This window comes from Marmota flaviventris, unplaced genomic scaffold (genome assembly GCF_047511675.1).
Source record: "Marmota flaviventris isolate mMarFla1 unplaced genomic scaffold, mMarFla1.hap1 Scaffold_324, whole genome shotgun sequence".
NCBI classification, from domain to species: domain Eukaryota; kingdom Metazoa; phylum Chordata; class Mammalia; order Rodentia; family Sciuridae; genus Marmota; species Marmota flaviventris.
In genome coordinates, this window is record NW_027288190.1 from 77,336 (window position 1) to 90,754 (window position 13,419).

General features: G+C 36.4%; 1 long non-coding RNA gene across 1 annotated transcript; it reads right to left on the reverse strand.

The window, feature by feature from the left end:
• LOC139704141 (uncharacterized) lies at positions 1-13,101 on the reverse strand. The gene is made up of 3 exons (XR_011706190.1): positions 13,039-13,101; positions 1,780-1,931; positions 1-139 (listed from the first exon to the last, which is right to left on the reverse strand). It is a non-coding gene; the product is annotated as an uncharacterized lncRNA (long non-coding RNA).
• Between the last annotated feature and the right edge of the window lie 318 nt (positions 13,102-13,419).

Genomic DNA, 13,419 nt, shown 5'->3' on the forward strand with positions numbered 1-13,419 from the left:
GATGGTATTTTGGTAAAGTCCAAATTATGATTATTGTATTCAAAGAAGGGAGCTCTATCTATTGTTTTGATGTCTTCGGTTCTGTTACGATGCCCCTCAAAATAAATCAAGCTTAGTATCTGCTGAGTCCAGATGGTACCTGAAAAAATAAATCATCTTGTTTTCAAACTCAATTAGTCATTAAAAATTAACTCAACAATAGTGTCATTCACCATAATCATTTGAGCTTTCTTTTCTTTTAAACACTCTAAGTATGCTAACAACTTTGTCCAACTTTCATTTTTGTCTCTATGAAACTTTAAAGTTAATAAAGATAAAATCAAAGACTCTAAATTCCTTTGTCACTTGAAGAGCTGTGTTTGTTCTGATTCCATGATAGTAATGATTTAGATTAATTCTGCCTCTCCTTCTCTGTTTCCTGCTCCATGTTAGGTCCTTTTTCGTGTTTTTAACTTTTTCCTTAACTTATAATAATTCTACATATTGATGGGGTAGAGTGTGGTATTCCACACATGCATACACCCTGTACTATCACATCAGGGAAATTAGCATTTCCTTCTCTGTGTCATTTCTTTCTGTTTGGAGTCTTCGAGCTTATTCCTTCTGTACTTTCTTACAACATGTTATTGGTTACTGAGTCCCTTTTGACTATATTTTGTGGGTACCTGTTTTTCTTTCATGAAATTCCTTTTTCAGAACTTTACCCTTTAGAATTATAGACAAATTAACAAAATTATAGCGAGTTCACTTTCCCCTCCTTTTCTCTTTACCATGTGAGGTGGTTTTGTAAACTATTTAAGCATCCAAGGATGTCAGGAAATAGCAGAACTTGACATGAGTGTGTATATATATATATATATATATATATATATATATATATATATATCATTTTATTCACTTGTTTGGCCTAATCATGTATGATCAACTTCTTTGTGGTGTTCTGGGGAAACCACACTATAAATAAGCAAAACATTGTATCTAAAATCTTAATAACTACAGCTTTACTCCTTAGTCTGCATGGGCCACTCTAAAAACTCAAACCAAGCCAAGCATCCCGCCCTGCTGAAGTAGAAGTCACTATTACTATTATTAGTACTTGTTTAGCCCAACAGGATTGTGTTTTACCACTTCTTTGTAATGATTATCTTCACAAATCTCAAAATCATTCTTATTTCATTTTCTAGTAGAACTTACTGGTTGAAAACGTTTTTGAGAATCTTCAGTGGAACTCAGCTGACATGGAATACTTCTCAAGAAAATGAAACATCTTAAAACATGTATAATTATGGAAGATAAATCTTCCAACTCAGGAAGCATTTACAAATTAGAGAAAAGATGAGTTTGGAGTGTCTCAGGTCTGTCCAACAGACCAAGCCAACAGGTCAGCCTTTACCCAGTACCTGCTCATGGCTCAGTATTTGGTTTCTTTATATATATATATATATATATATATATATATATATATATATATATATATATATATAAAGAAATATATATATATATATATATATATATATATATATATATATATATATATATATATATATATTTAACAGAATTGACAATATATCTATTGCAAATGAGCTTTGGTAGTATAGATTTGAGATTTAGCTAACTTTTTTTCTGATTCCTAATGGATATATAAATGTAGGTCAGGCTGCTGTTGATGTCTGAGCACATTTACATACACAGAGACACAATCACACACACACACACACACACACACACATACCAAACTTTGGAAAAATCTACTCTCATGAGGCCACTCTTTACACTTACCAGATTTTGGATAGGTAACTATGAAGACATCATCATCTCTAATTTCAAAATCATCTGCACTTCGTACTATATGCATTTTAACTAAAGACCTTTCAAAATTGTAGCCTTTAAATTCAAATAAGTATTCCTCTGTGTTGTCCATAATTTTTCACCTACAAGTGCAAACATATAATATCAAGTTATTTTAGAAGTGAATAATAGTTATTGAGTGGTCAACATATGCCTAGCACTATTGCAATGACTGATGTGTATGAACATATTAATGACACTAACCACAGCACATATATGAATGATTTAAAACTTCACAAAACACCAACATTGCTGTGTTGCTAGCATCAGTGTTTTAAAGATGAGGCAGCAGAAATGCTGAAAAGTGAGACAACTCTTCTTAAAGGTCCATGAGGAACAGATACCATGATCCTCAACATAGAGAAGAGGAATTAACTCAGAGAAGTCAACCAAATTATTTAAACTTGTCCAGCTAGCTGAACTGGAAAGATTGGAGAAGGGATAATTTGGCCAGAGAATTCATAATTTTTATCCAGAAATTCTTAGTGTTTTACATTTTTATTGCTTATATTTTTTGATTGTTGTAGAAATAAGAAATTCTTCAATGGATATTCTTTTATTTCTAATGTTTTTCTAGAGTATGCATAACTCATTGCGTCTGAAAGAAACTTCTGAATTAGGGATCTGAGATGCTGTTGAAAGTGAAAAATGAAAATGCTTTGCTCTTTAAATTGTTGTTACTTCAGAAATGCTGCCCTCGTAGTTACAAGTTACTTCATGAAAGTTATCCTAGTTTACAGTAGGAGATTTTAAAATCAGAAATCATATGAATCTCAATAATAAACTAAAACAAAAATGGAAAGCAAACAATGTAAAGACAAATATAATTAAAATTTTGTAATGAGAACAAAAAGGGAGACATAGAGGCAAGATGCAAAGGGAGGAAAGATGGCAGAATGGCCAAGCTGCCATATATATTTATTTATATCCATAGGTTACTTCAGGTCATTGGCATCATTAGTACATATTGTTCATTGTATTACAGACTTAGCAACATTATGCAGCTAATCCTCAGCTACATACTAAATTGCAATGTGCAATGTTAGGTGTTTTATGTAGCTCTCAAGAAAGTCCACTGTATAAAGTTATTGTTATGTGGAGAGGTTTAGGCTCAGTGAAACATTGTGTTTGTCCCAGGAGCTGTGTGCCTGAGATCAAGGTCTAGGCTAATAAGACTCTAGGGGCATTGCCACAGCAGCTATACATTGCACATGTATTCATTATCTTACTAGTTCCTAGGAGAAATTTCAGGGCATTCTAAGGGTGGGAAAAAGAGTTCCAGTTACCCTCTCTGAGTGTGCTCACAAGAGGAATGCTTCCATGTATATTTCCATGGTCAAAATACCTACAAAATTCAGACCAGCCAAGCATTTCTATTTGCTCTTCCTGAGAAATCTTTTCTTGAAGGTTACATGATTGAGACAATCCCATAAGTTCTAATAGTAGATTTAGAATCAATATAGATTTCAGGTTTTTTTTTTAATTCTGTGCATGCCAAGAAACTGAATTTGCTAAAAAGCTGCAAATATGGCTTTGTTTAAATTGTATGTCAAAAAATAACATTGAGTTCTTTACAAACAATCCAAGTTAACTGATCAATAGGAGGAATTCAGAGTTTAGTCTTTTCCAGAATAAGAACAGAAAATGATTAATGTTAGACTCACCTGGGTGATGCCTTCATGACTGGTTTCTTGGCTACCAAATGAAAGATAAAATTAAGGCCCTACTAAGCTGCTAGAGGTTTCCCCTCATTAAGTTGACATCTAGGAAACATGAAATATTGAGTCCTGGGGACAAAAGAGCTGGGTTGATGCATCAAAAGATTGTTTTCAATGCAGGCAGATGGAGAGCTATTTTGATATTGACATCCTGCATTTCCTAGGAAAAACCTTGGAGAATTCAGCCTTCAAATTTTAGTGAGGGAGAATTTATACTGCATCACATGGATAAACGGAGAAGCGCATAGTAGGAGATATAAGTTGAGGAGAAAGCCAAAAGTGAAGTGTGATCCCTACCACATCCTTCCTAACCGCTAGTAACACCATCCACACACCCTTTGAAATTTCACAAAGGGTTCCAGAAACTATGAGTGATGAGAAAGAGCATCAGGCAGCATCTACAAACATTCCGAATTCTTCTATTTAGTCACTCAACTGTCAGTCTGAGGGGAGAGAAAATTTTGAGAGCTCTGGTATCACAGAAGCAAAGGAAAAAGCTGCATGTGAAGAGGATTCAGGTAGGTGCCGTCTGGCTACCCAGTATAGTTTGCATGTCTTTGATGCATGTAGGAGAAGGAAATTGTGTAAGTAGCAAGCCTTTCTGTGTCTCCTTCTTATTCCTTCATGGAAGTCCGAAAGAAAAGGGGTGAGGGTGTTCATAGATAATTATGGAGAAAAGGAGGTCAATACAGATATTTGTCTCTCATGCAAAACAGGATGAGAATTGACAATGGCTCAGAAACTATTCTGTTACTCACTGTTGAGATCAGCTGCTGAAGGAAAACCAGCTCTCACAAAAATTTTAAGCTGACAGGAACTGCTCTGTCACTGAGGAATAAATAGTCCTATGGAGTTTGTTTTGGCCAGTGAGTAGTGTTCTAGAACCTGACTGAGTAACTCAGCTCTTATAAATTGGGTAAGATTTTGTTGACACTGTGGAAAGCATATCAGGTTATCCCAGGTTTTTTTTTTTAAGGGATCAAACCTTTGGAGATACTTTAAAAATTTCAGAATAAGAGAGGGCACATTTACTGAATTACAGCAATTATGAAACAAACAAAAAAACACATTCGAAATCTTCAAGGACAGCTTCCTTGTACCTGAATGATGGTTAAGTCTGTCTTTCCAGCCCATCTCAGGGGCTGGTGATCATTCTTAAGATCTTTCCTTGCATAATCTCACCCAGTTTGTTTCTTCTGTTGTTTGACTGGCAGTGGCTACAGAAGGCTCTAGGGGTTATATAAACTTACAAGTGGGTTATATAAACTCGAAAAGAACATAAATTTGTTTTCCAGTGCACATAGAGTTTGCCTTTTCTAATCAATGTGCCTTTATTCATTTTAATGATAGATGTTAGCTTTTTGTTTTCCACAAATAACTATGATTCATCTCAGGTCTTTCTAACATTTCTCATGGAAAATTGAGTCATTCCTCAGTCTTTTGTTGCTCATAAAATCTGCTCTTAGATAATGATTATCTAATGATTGATTTTCAAGTTCCCACTACATACAGAATTTGAACCTAGGAGAGATCTTGAATCTTTTCAAAATAAAATTCCTTCTGGTTAGAAAGTAGTGTGTAATCTGAGGCTAATTTCAGTTTATAAATATTAAACCTGTCTCTTATTCCTCATGATATTTGTCAAATTAGAGTTTCTAAAATAGTCCATTTTGTGAAAATAAATACAGCATGAAAAGTAGAAATCAATAGGAGTATTCTATTTATTATTATGACAGGCTCAATAAGAATTTCTTTTATTATACAAATTTTAATGAACCGAATGTATAAGGGGGTCTTTTGAGGTTCTTGGAATCTTTTGCCTTCCTCTCTTCCCTCTTTGTCTCCCTGACTCCCAATAATTATCAGCTGTGAGACATCTAGACCAGTCAGTAATAACAGCCAAGTGAATAAGACAGCTGCTTCCATGAGCAGAGGCAGCATTTTGATTCCCTTCTTCCCTTCTTGCTAGATGTTATGTGCATCTAGCAAGTAAGGCGGCCTGAGAGGAATCCAGAGCAATGGCTGAGTGCAGAGGTGGGGCAGGAAAGGATAGATGTGGGACATCTTGTACCACAGTGTAAAGATTTACACAAAGAATAATGAAAAAGTCAAAAGGACACCAGAGCCAGCTTGCAGGTATCACATCTGACCACTTCAAGAACAATTCGAATTTTGCAATACATAATCATAGAATAGATCACAACCTTTTCAGTACAATAAGGAAATGTGAGTTTATATAAAGGTAAGACAAACCTTACTGGCTGAGACATACATTAAAAGTTTTAGGCCTTTCAGGACAAGGGGCAAGAACAAAATAGTATTCAGATGTTATCAACAAGAAAGAAAAAAGTCCCTAATTTTTTCTAACAGATGCAAAGATAACACTAATTTATAACAGTTCTTGTCAATACATGTGTAGTAAAATTAGAGTGCACTCATTTTGGAAGGGGAGTGTGATGTTAGGCAACTTTATTTTCTCTGGGCACATGTGTTCAACTGCTTTAATCAAAGTTCATTTACTTGAATGAACAGCAGGAAACAGCCTACCTTGCTTGACTCACAAATGAATACTGAGAAGTTTGTTTACAGCATCATTTTCATTTTTCCTTTTTTTTTTTGTAAAAAAACATGCATTTAAAAAGTATTACTATATCCTCTTTCCAAAGACTAGACTCTTTAGTAGGCCTCACCCATTAAATCTCATTAAATTTTTTTTACCAAAAAAATAAAAAATAAAAATAAAAATAAAAATGAATCTGTAATCAAAGTCAACATCTTAGTGATTCATTTGATAGTCAAGCAGGGCAGACTATTTTCTGATGTTGAATCTATGAAACCATGTTTAATATTTTGTCCCATCCTATCAGATGTGGAACACCTATAAAAGCTTAAATGGAGCAAAAAATATAACACTTTCAATAACTTTAGTAGCCTGTGTTGAAATATTTGCAAAACTAAGAATTTGGAATTTGATGGGTTTTAAGCTTCTAAATGTTTCTAAACATTTCTTTCTTGTGACTTGGGAATATTGTGATGATTGCTTAATCTGATAATGGTGATATACACTATGTTCTTTAGCATTTGATAGCCAAATGGGTGCTTTGCCAACTTCCTTAATAAGAGGTAATCCACACTCCGTGTTTCCTTAAAAATATTCATAATACACCTTTCTCTTCTAGCTTTTACACACTGAGTATGCACTGGTGATTTTAAAACATTAACTAACTACCAGGGTATGACAAAACACCTGCCACATGAAGCACTGTTGTGTTACAATGACATCACTGTGACTTGTAGTGCGATAGGCAACAGTGCAAAGCAATGTTCATGTAGACAGCCAGGTGTAGTTTCTGCAACAATTGCTCAAACTGACTATGTAATACAAAAGTGATCAGAGACATATTAAATGAATGACCATAACATTTTGAAAATGAAACTTCATGAAATTACACTGAAATTTAGAGTTCATATAATGTTTATGTGAAAAAAATTATTTTAATTCTTTTCCATTCATGAAGGAAAATCATTCTTCCTTCACAGACTATATAGAAACAGATGATGGGATGGATTTGCCTCACATCTGTAGATAAAATATCTCTGATGGATACTGGTAAAAATGAAGGCATGATTAAATATGTGAGAAGGAAAAATATCTCTTTGGACTGAAATATCAAGAAGTAAATATAGAAGAAATAATGGGAGGGAATGCTTGAATGAGGAAAAGGTTATTTACATGTATTCAAAGCATGTACTGTCAAATAATTAATTTTTATGTAATAAAGTGCAGAAGAGTCATTTTACTAGGTAAAACCCAGATAGACACCACTTTAACCAATTTAATCAAAGTAGCATCCCTAATACTGACATTAAGCCAACCTACATTTCTCCTGTTGACCACTGAGAGCACATTGAATTCAGGGCATTCCTGTCAAAAAGTTCAACCTTATTCTATCATGAGTAAACATCAGAAAAACTCATTAATACCCATTATGCCATATACTATTTTTAACAATGCCAAAAGGAGTAAGCAAGCAGGACAGAAATGATTTGAGAATAAAGGAAACTAGCTAGACATGACAATTAAATACAAAGCATAGTCTGGCACAATGGTGTACACCTGTAATTTCAGTGACTTGGGAGGCAGAGGCAGGAGGATTGCAAGACTGAGGGCAGTCAGGAAGGTTAGTCAGACACTGTCTCAAAATAAAAAATAGAAGAGCTTGCTGGTGTACTTATGTGTTACAGTGCCCCTGGGTTCTATACCCAAGACCACAATATAAATAAATTAATAAATATGCATGATGTTGCATTTGATCCTATCACAGAAAAAAAATCTATAGGATATTGTTGTTACAACTGAACATTTTAAAATATATATTTGTAGTTTATATAATAGGACTGCATCAATGTTGCATTTCCTGCTTTTGATAATTGTATTATGTTTATTTTAGATAATGTCATTATTCTACGGAAATACCCATATAAGTAAATAGAAATAAAAGGACATGATTTTAGTCTCAAAATTTTTTTAAACATTTAGTTTTTAGTTGTAGGTAGACATAATACCTTTATTTTATTTTTATGAAGACAAATTATGCTTTTATCAGTAAATATAGAAAAAGTATTTCGCAAAATCTCATGCTCGCTCATTTTGAAAAGAAACTCCAGCAACTTAATATTGGAGTGGGACTTTATTTTATGATAAATATCTTTAAAAAATAATGCCTACATCTAGCATTGTACTTAATGGTAGAAAAATAAATTATTTTATCCTAACAGAAAAGTAAGAATGTGCCTTTATCACTCCTATTGTACTACGTGGTCTAGATAATACAATTACACAAGTAAAGGAAATGAAATGTATACTTGTTGACAAGAAAGAAATAAAACTGGTTCTGTTCATAAATAATGTGAATATTATTTAGTGAAAAAGGTAATGTGCTATGAAATCATGAAAAGACAAGGAGGAGATTTAAATGCAAAAGGTGCAAAAAGATCAGTCCAAAAAGATTAAATACTGTGTAATACCAATTATAGCATATTCTGGAAAGGGCAACAATAGAAATAGTGAATAGATTAGTGGTTTCCAAGGTTTGGGTTAAGGAAGAGAGGTTAACACGTGGAGCACATAGGATTTTTACTGAAACTATTCCGTATGAACTTTGAATGCTGGACTCATGATGCATTTGTCCAGACTATAAAACAAATTCAACATGAACAATGAACCCTAATGTAAACAGTGGACATTAGTTAAAAATGCTGTATCAATATTGGTTCATCAACTATGACAAATATGATGATTAGCTTGCAATCTTTTTATGTTATAGAGGACACTTGGAGCTTCCTTTCTCCCTCACTCCATCCTACTTAAACTGAAGCAAAATTCCTAGGCTGGTATTACGGTTTGGATATAAGGTGTCTCCCAATAAGCTCATTGCAGTACTCAATACAGGAATGCTCAGAGGTGAAATGATTAGATTATGAGAGTTGTAACCTATTCACTAGACTATTCCATTTTATGAAATAACCTCTGCCCTTTGCAACAGTTTTTTGAGTTTACACCAGTTTTCTCATACTAAATAAGAGACTATAGACTGAACTTCTGAAGATATGAGCCTAAAATAAATTTTTTCTCCTCTAAGCTGTTCTTGTCAAACATTTTATCACAGTGGCAAAAAGCCATCTAACGGAGCAGGAATGCCATATCAAGGTTTCATGGTTTCTTTTTAAGCTGTTCATCCTTCACATTTCAAGTTTTTCAATTGGATCTTCTTATGTAAGGAGATTCTTCACTTCTCTGTATCACTCATGGTGCTGGGTGTCCTTGATGTAATTTGAGAATCATCAGCAACATCAGCTAAGACTGTAGTACTTACTTCTGGGGAAATACCTGCCCTATGTGATGTCCTGGGGTTGTGCCCAGTTTTTCTCTTCATATTAAAGAAAGTATATTATCTTCCAGTATCTTGTCTCCTCTTTGGGGCCTGTCAGCCAGGCCCTGCTGTGAGTATGAGGCCAGTTTTATCAGACAAACTGTTCTGCTACTCATGACAAAGTCTGGTTGTTCTCCTATTAAACATAATCAATCTTACATAACGTTAGGATTAGACAAGACCACTCTGTGGCCATGATGGATCAAGACAAAACAATATCACTCTGTTGACAAAAAGCAGTTTTTGTTTATTGTTTTTTGTTTTATTTCTGTTCTGGGCAAGTTAACTTTTCAAGGACACCTGGGAGGGGGAGAGCTTTTTCTTTCCTTTCTTTCCTCATCCTGCCAGCTGTTACCATGGAGCCTAGTTGATAACTCCCTTATCTTAGAAATGTAGCCATCACTGTGAAGCCCAGCTCAAGGCCAGAGGCCTTATTTACATATTTTGTGAAAAACTAGTAAGGGAGTGTCTAGCTTTTGGAGCACTGATTTTTCCAGCCAGTGGCCAAGTAAAACAGGGCAACACGAAAAAAAGGAAGTTTATCTACACTGAACTCTTTTATAGGGATTCTTTTGCTGAAAGTCCTAAAATCAGCCATGGTGAAGATTTCTGGAGAAGGTCAGTTAAGACTTTTTGTGGGCCTGGGTAGGGAGGGGGAAGACGGGGAAGGCAGGGCTGAGAGCAGCTCTGGTGGATCTGAGAATGAGGAAGGAGATGTAAAAGAATAATGGGAAAGTGGTTTGGGATTTTCCTAGCAAGGAAAACTTGAGCAGTTGAACAGGTAGAGCAGAGGGGAAGACCAGAGTGAATATCCCAAAAAGCCTGTAAGGGACTTTAATTCTTAGTAACCTGTTTTCAGTGATGACAAAGCAATGTTAAAGGCCATTTTCATCAGGTCTCTGATACGGGGGTCTGAGGGCTCTACTCAGCTTGTTTGAGTTTTGAGTTAGCTGGCAAGAGGACCTGGTGGGTCTGAGTGTGGGCACTGACAGAAGAGAGGAGTGAGTGGGGGGAATGGCAGCTTGTTGTATCCCTGAGGCATATTGTTCTGCAGTCCCTGCGAGCATCCCCATGGTAAGGGGAACTACAGGAGTAGCATGTTGATTTCTTTCTGCCTGTTCGGATCCAATGTGTGCTTTCTCTTTGTTGAAGCATCTTTTTCTTTTAGAATTTTTTTTTCTGGTTATACTTTGGAATAATTTCTGGAAACCTTAGAATCTATAAACAAATTATTGTACTTTGATAAGAAAAATATCAATAAAAATGTAGTTTAAATCCTTAGATGTTTTGTAGACAGAATTATATTTGTTAGGGTAGAGAGAAAAGATGGGGGGAGGGGAGGGGAGGGGGATAGCAGAGGATAGGAAAGGCAGCAGAATACAACAGACACTAGTATGGCAGTATGTAAAAACGTGGATGTACAACCGATGTGATTCTGCAATCTGTATACGGGGTAAAAATAGGAGTTCATAATCCACTTGAATCAAATGTATGAAATATGATATGTCAAGCACTATGTAATGTTTTGAACAACTAATTATTAAAAAATGAATAAATAAAAAAGAATTATATTTGTTTATCATGTTTTGAGTTTGAACAATAACTTTGAGAATTAGAAACTACTTGAAGATTGTATTTTCACTTAAAAGCAAATTTATAGTAAATACATTTATCTCAAATATCTGTAACTGAAAAGGCAGAGTATCTGATGAATGTACGTATAAAACATAAATTACGAGTTTTCTGTTAAAAAAAAAATTAGGCAAATATATATTAACTAAACAATTAGACATGTACTAATTATTTTACAGATTATATTAAGAATAAGGACATAACTTATAATTGTATTAACTTTATGTAATCACGTGGTTTTTAAAATACTTGGATCCATTTCAATTTATTTTTACCTAGGAGTGCACTTTTTATGTGATGTCACTTGATGTAACTGAAATAAGATCCTTGTGTATACATTTTTATTTTTTATAGTCAGGAATTAGAATAAGGGTTTTTTTTGGTCATTACAGGAACATTGCTGGCTTTGTTCCTGTGGCGAGCAAATGCTTCTCCATAACCTCCAAAATTAAAGTTAAATACAAACAAGCATGTTAGATATCTCTTATTAATAGATTATTTAGTAACACAACTATAAGAAAAGCCAGGTTATCTTTTTTTAATTTTTTTTTTTTTTTTTTTTTTTTTTTTAGAGAGAGAGAATTTAGTTTTTGGCGGACACAACATCTTTGTTTGTATGTGGTACTGAGGATCGAACCCAGGCCGCACGCATGCCAGGGAGCGCGCTACCGCTTGAGCCACATCCCCAGCCCCAAAAGTCAGGTTATGTAACTCAGAACTAACTTAAATTTAGGGCTGCAACATAGAAACCTGTGGAATTAAATTTTGTCTGAAAAAAATATCTTTCGTTAGCATTTACAGATAGGCATTCTTAAAAATATGGGCTCTGGGCAGCTCTGGAAGCAATCTGAAACAGAAAATACAGGTTAGTGATTGGAAGGCGGGACTAGAAGTTCTGTCTGAGTGACTGTGGAAGAATCAATTAGAAGCCCACCAAAGTGTGGGAGGTGGGACCAGGAAACTTGCTCTTTCCGCCAGGCACCCCATGGTTACCATGGTGAGGCAAACAACAAGGAGTTGGCTGCCCATTGTCCGGGCAGGAAGAATCGCCAGGACCAAAGCCCTCCAATCTGCCAAGGTGCATGGTTGATGGGCAAAGCCCTGAAGTAACTCCTTGAGATCACCTGGATCCCAGGGATACCAGGCTGCAGGGCGATTACCACCTGGATTAATATTAACAGGAAATAATTGATATGGCCCTGAACTAAGCTGTGAGCGGGGTTCTGACTCCGTGTGGAGCCAGCAACCGGTAGGAGACTTTGAGCCCTTAGAAGGGAGTACAGCCTCGGTCCGGAGTTCAGATATGGTGGAGGAAGGGCAGAGGGTGACCTGCCAGGGCTGCTGGTGGATGCTTTAAAAGGGTTCTGAGAGGATTCAGAACTAGGTAATGGAGGGTGGAGAGAATTTCCCTGTCTAGGAGGCCATGGAGCAGCATCAAAGGGGTCCAAGGGTCCTGCATTTTGGCTCTCCCCGGACTCCTCATCGCCCCTTTCCCTTTTAGGACTGGCTTCAGTTGAAGGTGTGTGGTCAGGGTCTCCTAGGGGAATAGATCTTGTCCCGAGTGCCTCCCTTAGCTGCGGGCCCTTGACCTCTGGTGTGGAACACGACCTACTAGGAGGGCAACAACTCTTAAGGGCTGACAGGATGGGATAAACTCCAAGAGGAGGAATTTCACCCCGATTAACCTGGGCTTTTCGGACCAGCTGTTCAATCCTATCCCAGGTCTCCCAATCAAATAAATTACTCTCTGGTAGCCAGGAAGCAGCCTTAACCATAGTCTCCCAGGTCTTAAACGCCTGAGTGTCAGAAATCTCGAGACCTCTACTCTTAAGGAGGATTCCGAGGGATTGAAGGGAGAGATCATTTTTTGAAGAAGACTGCCCCAGAACTTATGTGGGTACACTCACCCGTAGACTGATTGCTCATCAGCGAAGTTCCCTCCTCACATGGGGCACCAGCTGTCAGAACTGCCCTCCGATGGAGATTAGCAGAGAGCACTAGACCAGCTAGTGTCCCCAGGGCTTAATGAGATGAGTGTCACAACCCGGCCTCTGCCACCCCGCCTGGACAAAAATCACACAGAGTCCGGAGTTGAGTCAGCCGAAATGGCCCAGCAACTCTTATTGTGTACATAGGCTTTTTATAGAGAAAGAAGGAGGGGTTAGAATGGAGGAGATAGCAGGAGCCAACAGAGATAAGGCACACCCTTGTTGCTAGGGCTTTAGCAGAATTAGGTTTGCACATGCGGAAGCCATATCTGCCTTAAGGCAGGCACATACACGGAAGCC